Here is a 16,159-nt window from a genome sequence, read left to right on the forward strand (position 1 = left end):
TTGGATGATTCCACCTACCCAATTGGACTTTCTGAGGGTATTAGGAACCATGGTAAAAATTTCGACAATTTTTATTTTCGGGCGGAAAAAAGTCAAAAAATTCAAAATTTGAAGGCTAATATCCATGGTTTTTGAGAAATTTTGGAGGTTTCGGGTCCTCTTGTCGAAAAGACTTGAGATTTTAGGGGATACATCTCGAGGTCATATAATGCCATTTGGAACCATACATGATCATTATATGTTGTCATAAATGTTCTTATTAGGCTTGAGGTAATTAAATCGGTGCAACTTGTAAACCGGTAAATTGGTCGTTTAAAGGCAAATAGGATGGTTTCACCCACCCAATTGGCCTCCCGAAGGATATTAGGGACTATGGTAAACATTTCGTCAATTTTTATTTCCAGGCGAAAAAAAGTAAAAAAAAATCCAAAATTGAAGTCTAATATCCACGCTTTTTAAGAAATTTTGGAGGTATCGGAGCCTGGTGTCGAAAAGCTTTTAGATCTTAGGGGATACATCTCGGGTTCATATAATGCTGCTTGGAACAATATATGATCATTATATGTTGTCATAAATGTTTGTGGTATAGGCTTGAGTTCATGAAATCGGCGCAATATGTAAATCGGTAAATTGGCCGTTTAAAGCTGAATTTGATGGTTCCACCCACCCAATTGGACTCCGGGAGTGTTTTAGAGACCATGGTAAACATTTCGGCAATTTTTATTTCCGGACGAAATAAAGTCTAAAAATTCCAAAATTGAAGGCTATATCCTCGCTGTTTGAGAATTTTTGGAGTCTTCAAGGCCCGCTGTGGAAAAGTTTTGTAATTTTAGGAAGTACATCTCAGGGTCATATAATGTCGTTTGGAACCATATATGATCATTAGCTGTTGTCTTAAATGTTCGTGGTAGGCTTGAATTAATGAAATCGGTGCAAGCTGTAAACCGATAAATTGGTCGTTTAAAGGCAAATTGGATGGTTCCACTCACCTAATTGGACTCCCGGAGGATATTAGGGACCATGGTAAACATTTCGGCAATTTTTATATCCGGCCGAAAAAAAGTCAAAAAATTCCAAAATTGAAGGCTAATATCCACGTTTTTTGAGAAATTTCGAATGATTCGGTGCCTGGTGCCGAAAAGTATTGAGATTTTAGGGATACATCTCGAGGTCATATAATGTCGTTTGGATTCATATATGTTGTTATAAATGTTCGTGGTAGCTTAGTCTTGAGTTAATGAAATCAGTGCAAGTTGTAAACTGGTAAATTGGTCGTTTAAAGGCAAATTGGATACACCTAGCTAATTGGACTCCTAGAGGGTATTAGGGAACATGGTAAATGACAGGCTAAAGTCGTATCACCTAATCAAAAGTATTACCTAAATCCTCTAACTAAAGTAGATAGGGAAGTAGGGTCGAATCCACAGGGAAACTGGTCTTTCTACTCCTAATTAATTAATATAGTCTAAATTATCAAGGTAACCAAATTGTTGTTATAATATAAAACTATACTACGAAGATTAAGTTTAAGGAGAAAATCAGATATAAGAAGGCCTAGGGTCACAGGTTCACCAATAATTAATATTCCGGGATAAAACATAACAATCAATCAATCAACATTGCACAAATAACATGATTAACAGGCTCTCGCAATTTATTAACCAGCATAGATCTAACAGGCTCTCGCAATTTACTAGATCTAAGTTCCTATTGAAAATAGCCTTTAATATCGAATTAACATCTGCTCGATTCATCAATTCAATATTGCTAAACATTCACAATCAAATTACATCTGCTCGATTCATAATCCAATTACAAAGAATTAGAACAAATCAATAAGAAATTATCATGCAAAGTCAATAATCAATAATAATAAATTACCCCTTCATATTAATTATGGATCCCCATAAACCCTAGAATTAAACTACTCGGACATAATCAAAACTAAACAAAGCATAATAATTAAACAAGACATAACAGAAATCGGAAAGAGTAAAATACTGAGATTAATTAAAGGAGAAATCATACCAAAACGGCGGAATTACAAGAGTGTGAGGAACAAGGAAAGAAAATAAAATCTAGAGAGAGAAAGTTAAGTAGAGAGAAGGGAGAGGAAAACTAAACTAGAGTAATAATAATGATAAGAGATCCTAAACTTGCCTAATAGAATTACATTAATACTAAGCAAGAGTTAACGCTAAAACAAAACAAAACGGAAAGCTAATCGTCTCTGAGGAACGACACGCGCCCGGTCGGGCAAGGGCTCGCCCGACCGGGCCCGCCTTTTTCTCCCCAAAAGCTTTCTCGCGCCCGGCCGGGCGCGTGCACCGGGCGCATGTTGACTTGGCCCGCCCGGCCGGGCGCGCCTCCGGGCGGAGAGAGTGGACTTGGGCGATGCTCATGGGCTTCGAAATCTCCAACTCTTGGGCCTCCGAACTTGGCCCAAGTCCTCAAATCTTCATAACCGAGCCCTTAATCACCGATTTGATCCCTCCAATCGGCCTTGGGCTATCGAAAGCGGTCGCGGTCTTCCAATACTTGTAGATGCTCCTCGAAAAACCCGGGAAATTGCTCCAAGTACGCAAATTCCTACAAAACTCAAGCAAAACTACCAAAGCACTGGAAAACACAAATTAGTAATAAAAGTGGCTCGTAGGAGCCAAAAACACTACTAATTACGACCAAGGGACGGGGATAAATATATATAAAATGAACACATCAAACTCCCCCAAGCCAAACCTTTGCTTGTCCCTAAGCAAAGAGCTCCTCAATGAACAAATAAAACATGCCTCACCCCAATATAAAAATCAAGCACAAACGATTCAAGGTAAATCAAGTGAACATGCTTCAAAATCAACCAATCTTATCCATCTAATCACCCTTCATCCCCAACAATTGTCAAATAGAGCAAACCACAAGAGCACATAGAATTCAAGACTAGTGCTCACACACTCAACTCTCATTCATGTGGCGAGTAAAAGATGTACTCGATCGCTCTCCATCCCAACCCCTTTAATGTGAACAATGCCCTCCCAAACTCACAACACTCGTGTGTTTAAAAAGACATACACTCAACCTATTAGTCGACTCGGAATATGTCAAGTCATAACTTGCATTGATAAACAACACTTTTCATATCTACACAACTCTATGCACAAGGTCAAAAGGTCTTTTAAAGCTTGTAATGCAAGGCTAGGGAAAAGGGTAGGATAAATTTGGGAATATGTGAGAGAAAGGCTATGCATAAAGGGAGCCATATCCTAATAAACCCATGACCAAAAATAATGGTCATAATCATCTCCAACAAAACTAACTCCAACACAAATCCACCAAAAATACTCCAATCATAAAAAACAATCCCAAAACTTACAATTATTCACTCATAAAAATATGATAATATAGAACAAGAGTGAATAAACAAACTTTGAACTCAAACTCAAATATTTACAATGAAACTCAATTTTTTTTTTCTTTTGATCAACCTTCACTTAGAACATTTGAACATCAAACTTTTTTCCTCTTTTTGCTCTTTTTTTTTCATTTTTTTTTTCCTTTTTTATTTCTTTGGAAGTTCACTTTCTTTTTTTTATTATTTTCTCACTTTTATTTTTCTTGAACTTCTCTTTTTTTTTTCCTTTTTCATCACACTTTTATTTTTCTCAAATATATACACTTTTAAACTCATCAAAACAAAAATATGATCAAGAAAAAATACTTCTCACCCAAATTGTGCAAATAATGTGCACACTACAAACTCCCTCACCTCACTCACTAATAGCTCCCCCAAGCCAAGCTTGGGACTAGTAACCAATGAGGCAAAATAGGCTTGTAATGTGGCTAAAAACAATAAAAAGTCAAGGCAACAACATGGGTAGCAAGAAGGGAACAAATGTATCTAAATAAATCTGAAGGCTACCTAAAAGAACAAATGCCTTCGTCCTCCACATGTGCATAATAATGAGCCATGAAACACTACTCATAGTTGCAAACCAATACTCAAATTCATTGACATACCAGGAACTAATCACGCATTCCTAACCAAATCAACTAGTCAAGCACTATATTCACAAGTAGTTGGACAAAATTGACGCATGCTTAGGAATCCAAGCAATTAAACTTCAAATCATGATCAACAAATCCACAATGCTCACAATCAAATACCAAGAATCAAAACAATTTTTCTCAAGTATGGGGCACAGGGAAGCATGATTTACAGTTCATTGGTTCGTATTTTTTTATTTTTTTTTTATTTTTCAATTTTTTTTGTATTTTTCATATAAGGAAAGCAATAAAACTAATCTAGAAAGCAATAAATCTAAACTAACAAAACACACCAAAAATAAACAAAAATAAAGAAAAGGAAAGAGAAAAGTATATACCAAATCCAAAAATCCTCCCCCAAGCCAAGATCGGACAATGTCCTCATTGGCTCGAAAGTAGCCCGGCTGGCTACTCATCCTCATCCTGGTCCATATGAGAGGACCCACCTGCTCCACCACTGGAACCTGCACCGTCTGCACCAAAAGAGCTACCACCAAAATAGTTAGCTTGAAAAGTCCCCCCCGGCGGTCCCCCAAAAGGAATGTCCTGGCCGTACCCATGGAACGAGGAATAGTCTGTGTAAATACCATGGGCAGTGGGATCCCTATCATATCCCTGAGGTGGGGGCTGGAACCAGTCTGAGTAAACAGCATCGTCGGGAATGTTGCCCCGACGAGCATAATCATCATAAATGGGGTAGAGTCCCCTACCCTGGTTCCTCTCTAGGTAGCCTAGCCTCTGGTCGACAGAACCAATCACCTGTCTGAACTCGGTCTGGGTCTGCTCTATGCGACCTATGGCCTGGCCAATACTCTGCAAGTCCCAAACTGGGTCAGAGTCACCGTGAGGGACGGAATGGGACTGTCGGGGTGGTGATGGTGGCTGTGGAATGGGTTGAACTATGAGCTGTGGTTGAGCCTGGGCCTGCTGTGGATCCTCACCCCTAGCATGGGCAACTAACAGGGCGTAAGTGTAGGACTCTTGCCCTGGTGGAAAGGCGGTCAGGTCTGGGTTGGGCAAAGGAAAAATGGGCAAGGGTTGTTCAGTCCCTGTCCTAATGCACCAATGGGTGACCTGGTTCTCGTCTACCCGCAACCACCCAAGCTCCTCAAGGTACCTAGAGGTCATGTAGGTGTCGGGTCCCATGTTGGTCATCTTATGAGGTCCACTCTCTACAAAACCGGCCTTCTTGATGGCTATCCTAGTGATAAGGCCACCAAGACGGATAGGGGTAGTGTGGTGGTTGCTGGCCGTAGCGTGCCTACCTAGGTGGTGAATAATGTACCGGGCGATGTTCAGTTTTTCATACCCAAAAATGTAATGGCCAATCACAGCAAGTTCATTGGTCTGACAGTTATGGGGTTCATTTCTACCTAGGAAACATACACCGACAAATCTTTGCCACAATTTGGGGATGGGGTGGTGAATGGGCCTAGCACTAGCATGTTGAGCAGAAACATTTGAAATGCCAGTCAAAGCTAAATAAACATCTTCCATTTTAAATTCAGCATTCCATTGTCTGTTCAAATCAGGTTCCAGTTCAAATAATTTACAAAATTCCACAAAAGAAAGAGTGATATTTTTATTGTTAAGCCTAAATATTAATTTAGGACCACTTTTATGGTTTTGAATAACAAGAGAAGACAAAAATTCACAAGTTAATTCACGGTATGTCGCATAATGCATATCTACAAATTTACGCATACCAATATCGTTTAAAAATCTCCTAACAAAACCATATAAACCTAAAGCTTCTAAAGTGGGACGGTGTACCCACCGTGAGGGAATTACCTCTCTTCCGTAGAGCACCTCCAATTTCTCCCGTTGCTCCGCCGTCGCGATCTTGATCGTCGGCCACTGAGCGAGTTGAAGAGCTGGATCGTACTGTTGGGACGAGCTGGAGCTACCCCCGAGCAAATTTCGAGCCCTTTTAGCCGCCATTAGGTAGTAGTCGAAAATTTAATTTGTGGAAATGTAGAATTTTTTATGTAGAAATGCAGAGGATGAAGAGAGGAGTAAGAAAATGTAAAAAGTTTTGGATTTGGGTAAGAGAAGGAGGAGAAATCTTAGAGAGAAGTCAGAGGAAATTTAGAGTTTTTAGAGAGATAAAGCCGAAGGAAGAGAAATAAAATGAGAAAAGAGGAAGAAGAAGGGAAGAGAAAGAGATGGGGAAGGCGCGCCCGGCCGGGCTAGAGGGCGCCCGGTCGGGCGATCTTGATTGGCACTCAGTTCAGTTCTCGCGCCCGGTCGGGCGCCGTTTCGCCCGATCGGGCGATCACATTTGTCATGAGCTCCCTCTCTCGCGCCCGGTCGGGCGCCATTTCGCCCGATCGGGCGATCAGAGGGACCTGGGTTCCTGTCGCCTCGCGCCCGGTCGGGCGTCTCACTGCCCGGTCGGGCCAATTTCTCAAGATTTTTGATCTTCTTTTCGCGCCCGGTCGGGCCAAATTTTAGTCCGTATACGTCAACTCTCGCGCCCGGTCGGGCGAAACTCCGCCCGGCCGGGCCCGAGAGCAAGTTTTGACGAACTTTTTTTCTTCCTCAAAATTTGACTAACTCTTTCCTGTAAACTGTACCAAAAACTCATAAAACTCATTAAATTCCCTCCTCTCTCCTCTCATAAGAAAAAGAAAGAAAAACAAAAATTAAAGCAAGTAAAATACGGGTTGCCTCCCGTAAAGCGCTGGTTTATCTAGGTCCCGCACGACCTTTTTACCTCCATTGAGCTCATTTAGGAAGTGGAGTTAGGAGAGTCTCCTCCACATCCCTAATGGTAGCACCATCATGATACACTTTGAGTCTTTGACCATTGACCTTGAACTCTTCACCTTTGTTATTCACCAACTCCACCGAACCGAATTTGTTCACTTTTGTGACAGTGAAGGGACCGGACCACCTAGATTTCAACTTTCCTGGAAAAATCTTCAATCTAGAGTTAAAGAGAAGGACCTTATCACCCGGTGTAAACTCTTTTGGTAGGATCCTCTTGTCATGCCACTTCTTGGTCTTCTCCTTGTAGATGCGTGCATTGTCATAGGCCGACAATCTAAACTCATCCAACTCATTGAGTTGGAGAAGTCTCTTCTTGCCCGCGGCCTTAGAATCCATGTTAAGCTCCTTGATTGCCCAAAAAGCTTTGTACTCCAATTCTACGGGAAGATGACATGCCTTACCATAAACTAGCCTATAAGGTGAAGTACCAATTGGTGTCTTGAATGCCGTTCGGTATGCCCAAAGTGTGTCATCTAACTTCATGCTCCAGTCCTTCCTAGACTTGGCTACTACCTTCTCTAAAATCGCCTTGATTTCTCTATTAGAGACCTCAACTTGACCGCTAGTTTGGGGATGGTAACCAAGCCCGGTTCTATGATATACACCATACTTCTTAAGTAAGTTGTCCAACTGTCTCTCGTGGAAGTGGGAACCTCCATCACTAATAATAGCTCGTGGGACACCAAACCTGGGAAATATGATTCTCTTGAATAGCTTGATGACTACCTTGGAGTCATTTGTTGGTGATGCTATGGCTTCAACCCATTTGGACACATAATCGACGGCCACAAGTATGTAACAATTCCCATTGGAAGATGGGAACGGCCCCATATAATCGATACCCCAAACGTCAAATATTTCAACTTCAAGTATCCCAGTTTGGGGCATCTCATGCCTCCGCGAAATGTTGCCAGTCCTCTGGCAAGAGTCACAAGCCTGCACAAAAGTGTTAGCATCTTTAAACATGGTAGGCCAAAAGAAGCCTGACTCGTTAATCTTGGCCACCGTTCTAGAGGGGCCGTGATGTCCACCATAGGGTGAAGTGTGGCAACTAGTAAGGACGCCGTGAACTTCCCATACGGGAACACACCTGCGAAATAATCCATCTGCACACTCACGAAACAAAAAAGGATCATCCCAAAAATAATGTTTAACATCAGAAAGGAATTTCTTTTTCTGTTGGTAGGACAAGTCAGGAGGTAGAGTACCACCCACCAAATAATTAGCAAAATCTGCATACCAAGGGTGATTCTCTACTACTGCATACAGGTTGTCATCGGGGAACGAATCATCTATAGGAAGAGAATCCTTACCCTCATCATACCTGATACGTGACAAGTGATCTGCCACTACGTTCTCTGCTCCCTTTTTGTCTCTTATCTCAATATTGAAATCTTGGAGCAAAAGAACCCACCGGAGTAGCCTTGGCTTGGATTCAGCCTTAGCTATTAGATATTTCAACGCTGCATGGTCAGTAAAAACAATGACTTTAGAACCAACAAGATATGATCTAAACTTTTCTAAAGCATATATAACAGCAAGAAACTCCTTTTCCGTGGTGGCATAATTGACTTGGGCCTCATCTAAAGTTTTGCTTGCATAATAGATAGCGTGCAAAACTTTATCCTTCCTTTGTCCAAGCACGGCTCCTAGAGCATAGTCACTTGCATCACACATAATTTCGAATGGAAGGTTCCAATCGGGAGCACATATGATGGGTGCTGATATCAAAGCCTGCTTAATCCTGTCAAAAGCCTCAAGACACTCGTCAGTAAAAACAAAAGGGGCATCCTTAAGCAAAAGTTGAGTTAGTGGTTTAGCAATTTTAGAAAAATCCTTGATAAAACGGCGATAAAACCCCGCATGACCCAAGAAACTCCTAACTCCCTTAACATTAACTGGGGGAGGTAATTGCTCAATCACTGAAATTTTAGCTTTGTCCACCTGTATGCCCTTATCAGATACAATATGACCCAAGACTACTCCCTCTGTCACCATAAAGTGACATTTTTCCCAATTTAGAACCAAATTGCATTCTTCACATCTTTTCAGGATTTTAGCTAGGTTAATTAAACATGCATCAAATGAGGAACCATAAACACTAAAATCATCCATAAAGACTTCCATGATAGACTCTATGAAATCAGAAAAAATGCTCATCATGCAACGTTGAAAAGTAGCAGGCGCATTACACAAACCAAAAGGCATTCTACGATATGCAAAAGTGCCATAAGGGCATGTAAATGTAGTCTTTTCCTGGTCGTCAGGGTGGATCGGGATTTGGAAAAATCCCGAATACCCATCCAAATAGCAAAAGAACTTATGGTTTGCTAACCTCTCAAGCATTTGATCAATAAAGGGGAGAGGGAAGTGGTCCTTTTTAGTGGCGACATTTAGTCTACGATAGTCAATGCACATACGCCACCCTGTAACAGTTCTAGTGGGAATTAATTCATTTTTATCATTTTTAACGACAGTCATCCCACCCTTCTTAGGAACCACCTGTACAGGACTTACCCATTTAGAGTCAGAAATAGGATAGATGATACCTGCATCAAGTAACTTCATAACCTCTTTCTTGACTACCTCTTGCATATTAGGATTCAACCTCCTCTGGGGTTGAACGCAGGGCTTGTAATTGTCCTCTAAGTGTATCCTGTGCATACAAAAATCAGGGCTTATACCCTTGAGATCATCAATACTGTACCCTATTGCCCTTTTGTGGGTTCGGAGAACCTCTAAAAGTTGAGAAATTTGTGGGTCATCCAGTGCAGTACTAATGATCACAGGGTACAATTCCTGCTCATCAAGGAAAACATATTTTACATGGGAAGGGAGAGGTTTTAGTTCAGGTTTCTTCACCTCTGCAGGTTTTGATTCCTGAACCAAATTTACTACCTTCACACAATCATTAAGATCAGATTCCTCGGTGGCAAGAGCTCTTTCTATATCGTCCACCTCCTTGCTCCATACGCTCATGTCACCTGCAGACAAATTTCCACAAAGAATTTCCTCCAAGGGGTCCCTTGCAAGAACCTGTGGTAAGCTTTCCTCACAAATATCATCCATTATATCAAGCACATCAATCAAATAACAATTTTCTTCAAGCATTGGACCTTTTAAAACTTTCCCTAAATTAAACGTGATATTATCGTCGCCTACAGAAAGGGTTAGTTTACCATTTTTGACGTCAATAATGGCTCCTGCAGTATGGAGAAAAGGTCTACCTAATATAATGGGAATTTGCGTGTCCTCAGCCATGTCCAGAACAACAAAATCAACGGGGATAAAAAATTTACCAACTCTAACAGGTACATCCTCTAAAATACCTAAGGGGTATTTAACAGAACGGTCTGCCATTTGCAATGTTATATTAGTAACTTTTAAATCACCCATATTTAATTTAGCACAAACAGACGATGGCATTACACTAACAGAAGCACCTAGATCACATAATGCTTTATCAATGAAGACATTACCAATATGACAGGGGATAGAAAAACTACCGGGATCCTTTAATTTAGGAGGGGATTTATTCTGTAAAAGTGCACTACATTCCTCAGTGAATGCTACGGTTTCTACCTCATTAAAGGCCCTCTTCCTAGTCAGAATGTCTTTCATAAATTTAGCATATGCAGGAACCTGAGTAATAAGTTCTGTAAAAGGAACTGTTACCTGCAAATTTTTAACAACCTCCAAAAACTTACCAAACTGTTTATCCAACTTAGTCTTCAAGTGACGGTTGGGAAAAGGTAGCTTGATAACTGGTGGTGCTTCCCTACTCTTCTCCTGGGGTGCATCCTAATGTCAGATAATTCAGGTTCATCCTCTTTGGGCATTTGGGGCCCATCATAGTGTGAACCACTCCTTAGGGTGATTGCATTTGCATGATCCGTTGGTTGCATTCCCTGCGCTGGTAAAGCTCCCTGCTGACGAGATTGAAGGGTAGAAGACAATTGGGCAATTTGGGTGTCCATGACTTTATTATGGGTTATAATAGAGTCAATCTGTTGGTCTCTACTCTCCATATGCTTTTGCATATTAATCAGCATTGCCCTAATTTCTGATAAAGCAGGGTCAGAAGATGTAGTAGGGGGTTGTGATGGGGGTTTCTGATTGGCATGAGGATGGTAATATTTCTGCTGTGGAGGGGGTGCTTGTTGTGGTTGTTGTGGAGGTGGAGGATTTTGAACATTGGTGCTACGGTAAGATAGGTAGGGATGGTTCCGGTAGCCAGGATTGTAGGAATTGGAGTATGGGTTATTTTGCTTGTAAGTTTGAAAAGCATTAACTTGCTCCATTGAACTCCTGCAATCTTGTTCAAAATGACCTACACTTCCACAATTTTCACAGAAAGCATCATTAGCATTATTAGAAACAGCAGAAACATTAGCAACAGAATTAGGATTGTTAGTAGTAAGATTATCTAGTTTCTGACAAATAGAAGTAAGCTGGGCTTGCAATAAAGTGACTGAATCAACATGATGCTTGCCCTTGTTAGCAAAGCCTCTAGCATTCCCATATTGGGAATTATGGATTGCCATATCTTCGATAACCTGACCTGCATCATCAACATTTAAATTCATAAATCTACCGCTAGCTGCGGAATCTAAAATTGTCCTAGATGCATTTCCTAAACCATTGTAAAAAGCTTGAATCAACTGCCACTTCGCCAAATTGTGGTGGGGACACTCCCTCTGCAGATCCTTGAATCTTTCCCAAGCTTCATATAATGCTTCATCTGCCTCTTGGGCAAAATTCTGGATGGCGCTTCTCAATAAAGCTGTTTTCTCTGCAGGGTAATATTTATTATAAAAATTCAACGCAAGAGTCTCCCAGTTAGTAATACCAAGTGCAGCTCTATTCAAACCATTAAACCATAATTTAGCTTTTCCACATAAAGAAAAGGGAAAAAGAATCTCCCTGATTTGATCCTGCGTTACCCCATTCTGCCTAATAGTATTGCAGTATTGACAGAAATCTGCAATGTGAAGATTAGGATCTTCACCCTTTGCTCCACTGAATTGCTTCCTTTCTATCATCGTAATGAATTGGGGCTTGATCTCGAACTGGACTCCCTCGAGATCGGGCGTAGGAGAAAGATGCGGAAAATCTGTCAGCGATGGTTGCGAATAATCGCTAAGCTTACGAGGTGGTGGAGGTGGTGGTGTACCCATCTCTAGTTCTGAATCAGAAGAATGCTCCGAATCACTAGAGGAAGGTAATGGATTTCCAAGAATATCACTACTCCCGGAATCTGCTAAGATCTGCCTGTAAAGATTCTTTTGTCTATGAAACGAGCGTTCGATCTCAGGATCGAATGGAATGTAACCTGATCTGGAACACCTGGGCATAAACAAAGAACTAAAAAAAAAAAAAAAAAGATATTAGTACTACCTCAAAGAACTAATGTCCCTTGAGGCAAAAGAGAAAATAATCTAAACTATAAAAACAATTAGAAATAAAAATAAAACCGTTTCCCCGGCAACGGCGCCAAATTTTGACAGGCTAAAGTCGTATCACCTAATCAAAAGTATTACCTAAATCCTCTAACTAAAGTAGATAGGGAAGTAGGGTCGAATCCACAGGGAAACTGGTCTTTCTACTCCTAATTAATTAATATAGTCTAAATTATCAAGGTAACCAAATTGTTGTTATAATATAAAACTATACTACGAAGATTAAGTTTAAGGAGAAAATCAGATATAAGAAGGCCTAGGGTCACAGGTTCACCAATAATTAATATTCCGGGATAAAACATAACAATCAATCAATCAACATTGCACAAATAACATGATTAACAGGCTCTCGCAATTTATTAACCAGCATAGATCTAACAGGCTCTCGCAATTTACTAGATCTAAGTTCCTATTGAAAATAGCCTTTAATATCGAATTAACATCTGCTCGATTCATCAATTCAATATTGCTAAACATTCACAATCAAATTACATCTGCTCGATTCATAATCCAATTACAAAGAATTAGAACAAATCAATAAGAAATTATCATGCAAAGTCAATAATCAATAATAATAAATTACCCCTTCATATTAATTATGGATCCCCATAAACCCTAGAATTAAACTACTCGGACATAATCAAAACTAAACAAAGCATAATAATTAAACAAGACATAACAGAAATCGGAAAGAGTAAAATACTGAGATTAATTAAAGGAGAAATCATACCAAAACGGCGGAATTACAAGAGTGTGAGGAACAAGGAAAGAAAATAAAATCTAGAGAGAGAAAGTTAAGTAGAGAGAAGGGAGAGGAAAACTAAACTAGAGTAATAATAATGATAAGAGATCCTAAACTTGCCTAATAGAATTACATTAATACTAAGCAAGAGTTAACGCTAAAACAAAACAAAACGGAAAGCTAATCGTCTCTGAGGAACGACACGCGCCCGGTCGGGCAAGGGCTCGCCCGACCGGGCCCGCCTTTTTCTCCCCAAAAGCTTTCTCGCGCCCGGCCGGGCGCGTGCACCGGGCGCATGTTGACTTGGCCCGCCCGGCCGGGCGCGCCTCCGGGCGGAGAGAGTGGACTTGGGCGATGCTCATGGGCTTCGAAATCTCCAACTCTTGGGCCTCCGAACTTGGCCCAAGTCCTCAAATCTTCATAACCGAGCCCTTAATCACCGATTTGATCCCTCCAATCGGCCTTGGGCTATCGAAAGCGGTCGCGGTCTTCCAATACTTGTAGATGCTCCTCGAAAAACCCGGGAAATTGCTCCAAGTACGCAAATTCCTACAAAACTCAAGCAAAACTACCAAAGCACTGGAAAACACAAATTAGTAATAAAAGTGGCTCGTAGGAGCCAAAAACACTACTAATTACGACCAAGGGACGGGGATAAATATATATAAAATGAACACATCAGTAAACATTTCAGCAATTTTTATTTCCGGGTGAAAAAAAGTCAAAAAATTCCAAATTGAAGGCTAATATCCACGTTTTTTGAAAAAATTTAGAAATTTCAAGTATAGTTATCAATTCGGGTAAACGGGTCGGGTTTGGGTCGGTAAGAGTGAGTCTGGTCAATTCGGAGTAATTCAATAACCCATGCAGGTCGGGTTTGGGTTGGGTCATGCTTGAGTTGGTCATGTCAGGTCATACTTCTTATCGGGTTTGGGTCAGGTTAATAACAGGTCGAGTTACATTTAGGTCGGGTGAACAATAGGTCGGGTTTAATTTGGGTTTTCACGCATTAAAACGGGTTAGGGTAATTATCGGGTTCGAGTCGAGTTCGGTTCAAGTAAATAATTTGCTGGTTAGAATCAGGTCGGGTCATTCTCGGGTTTGAGTCGGGTTCGGTTTAAGTCAATAATTTGCGGGTTATAATCAGATATGGTCTTTTTCAAGTCAGGTCATTCTCGGGTTCAAGTCGGGTTCGGTTCAAGTCAATAATTTGCGGGTTATAATCAGGTTAGGTTATTTCCAAGTCGAGTCATTCTCGGATTCAAGTCGGGTTCTGTTCAAGTCAATAATTTGCAGGTTACAATCAAGTCGGGTCATTTCCAAGTCATGTCATATTCGGGTTCAACTAACTATAAATAGATAATTATCATTTTTATCAAACTAATTATTTCCTTTGACTATAATATATATGGCAATATACTAGGGAACTATAGCCTATAATTTAGGAAGATAATTATCTCCTTTGACCATACAACAAAATGCTTTAATCAATAATGATAAGGTGGTCTAAATTTAAGTCTTAAATTTGAGGATGATGCTTCTTTCTTTTGTTGGCCTGGACCGACTTGGTCTCCCTAGACAGAATGCTCTAATCAATAATGATAAGGTGGTCTAAATTGCATTTAAGGTGATTTGAAAACGGGTCAAGAACAATTTGGGTTGAATTTAGGTCGAGTCAATAACAAGTCGTGTTGATTTCGAGTCGTGTTAGTAACCGATCGGGTTGAATTTTTGGGCAGGTTTGTAATAGGTCTGGTAAAATTCAGGTCGGTTCAATAACAAGTCAGGTTGGATTTGGGTGAGGTTAATAACAAGTCGAGTTTATTTCGGGTCGGGTTTGTAACAAGTTGGGTTACATTCGGGTCGGGTTGAATTCAAGTCGGGTTAAATTCGGGTTTTGACTGGTTAAAACGGGTTTGGGTCAATTTCGGTTCTAGTCGGGTTCGATTCAGGTCAATAATTTACGGGTTACATTCGGGTCGGGTCGGGTCATCTCCAGGTCAGTTCATGTTTGGGTTCGAGTCTCACAAACTCGGGTCTAAGGTTGGTTTCAGGTCGGGTTTGGGTCACCATTTTTTCGGGTTCAGATGGTTCGGTTAATAATCGGATTTGAGTCGGTACATCTCTAAGATAGTAGCATTGCTGAGATAATATGCCAATATATAATAAAATAACACAATTACTCACTTTTGAGGTACGTGGCACATATAAAAATTACTCACTTTTGAGATACGTGGCCCATTTTGAGTTGTTAAGATCGTAATTTTGATAAATAAGGTTACGAAGCTAGGAACATATGAAATGTATAATTTGTATTATGTTTTTAAAGTATGATTTAGCTAATAAAAATAAAACATCATCCCATTTCCTTTTAATAGAATTATGATTCCAGATAATTGCATGTAATATAATCAACATTTTTTTTTTGAAAGAAGTAATATAATCAACATTTCATCGCAAAGAGGATAGCATGGGTTTAAAAAAAAAAAACACAAAAAACGCTAGAAGGAGGGGTCGAACCTCCGACCTTGTGGTTAACAGCCACACGCTCTAACCAACTGAGCTATTCCAGCTTTGTTGATTTAACTAACAGTATAAACTTAAAAAAACAAATTTTAACAGCTTGCATTTTATTGGGGTGCAGAAAATGTCAATTAAAGCAAGGAAGTCATGTCAATAATTATCTTATGTATTAATCTATAGCATGAAGTATAATAATCCTTATTAAACTTATGATACCAGTGGCAAATCCTATAAAAAATTTAACGGAATCAAATGCGTTTGATAAATTTTAATGGGGTTATTTGATACAAACATAAGCAATATTATTGGGGAAAAAATTCATGTTCAAATGGAAGTACATGCATCCACCACTGTATGATACGACATACTATTGTACAACTTTTAAGTGTTAGAAAAAATATTCGCATATATTATACTTTGTATTAGATGAGAATATATTGATTTTTTTTGTAATTACAAAAAAATTTAATTAAAGAGATGGAGTTTTGTGTCAACTAGAAAGATAAAGTGAAAAGTGTGTATATAATATAAGGGGATGCTCATAGAAATAAACTTTTTATGGTTGTTGGCTTGTTGCCATGGTATAAATGTGTTGCTCTTTTGCATTTTTTTGATTCTGCAA

The 16,159-nt window shown here is 39.9% G+C and overlaps 1 non-coding gene across 1 annotated transcript; it reads right to left on the reverse strand.

The window, feature by feature from the left end:
• Window positions 1–15,513: 15,513 nt before the first annotated feature.
• On the reverse strand, window positions 15,514–15,587 carry TRNAN-GUU (transfer RNA asparagine (anticodon GUU)). Its single transcript has one exon. It is a non-coding gene; the product is annotated as a tRNA-Asn (tRNA).
• Window positions 15,588–16,159: the final 572 nt, after the last annotated feature.

The sequence above is a fragment of the Chenopodium album genome, chromosome 8 (genome assembly GCF_948465745.1).
Source record: "Chenopodium album chromosome 8, dcCheAlbu1.1, whole genome shotgun sequence".
Taxonomy (NCBI): domain Eukaryota; kingdom Viridiplantae; phylum Streptophyta; class Magnoliopsida; order Caryophyllales; family Amaranthaceae; genus Chenopodium; species Chenopodium album.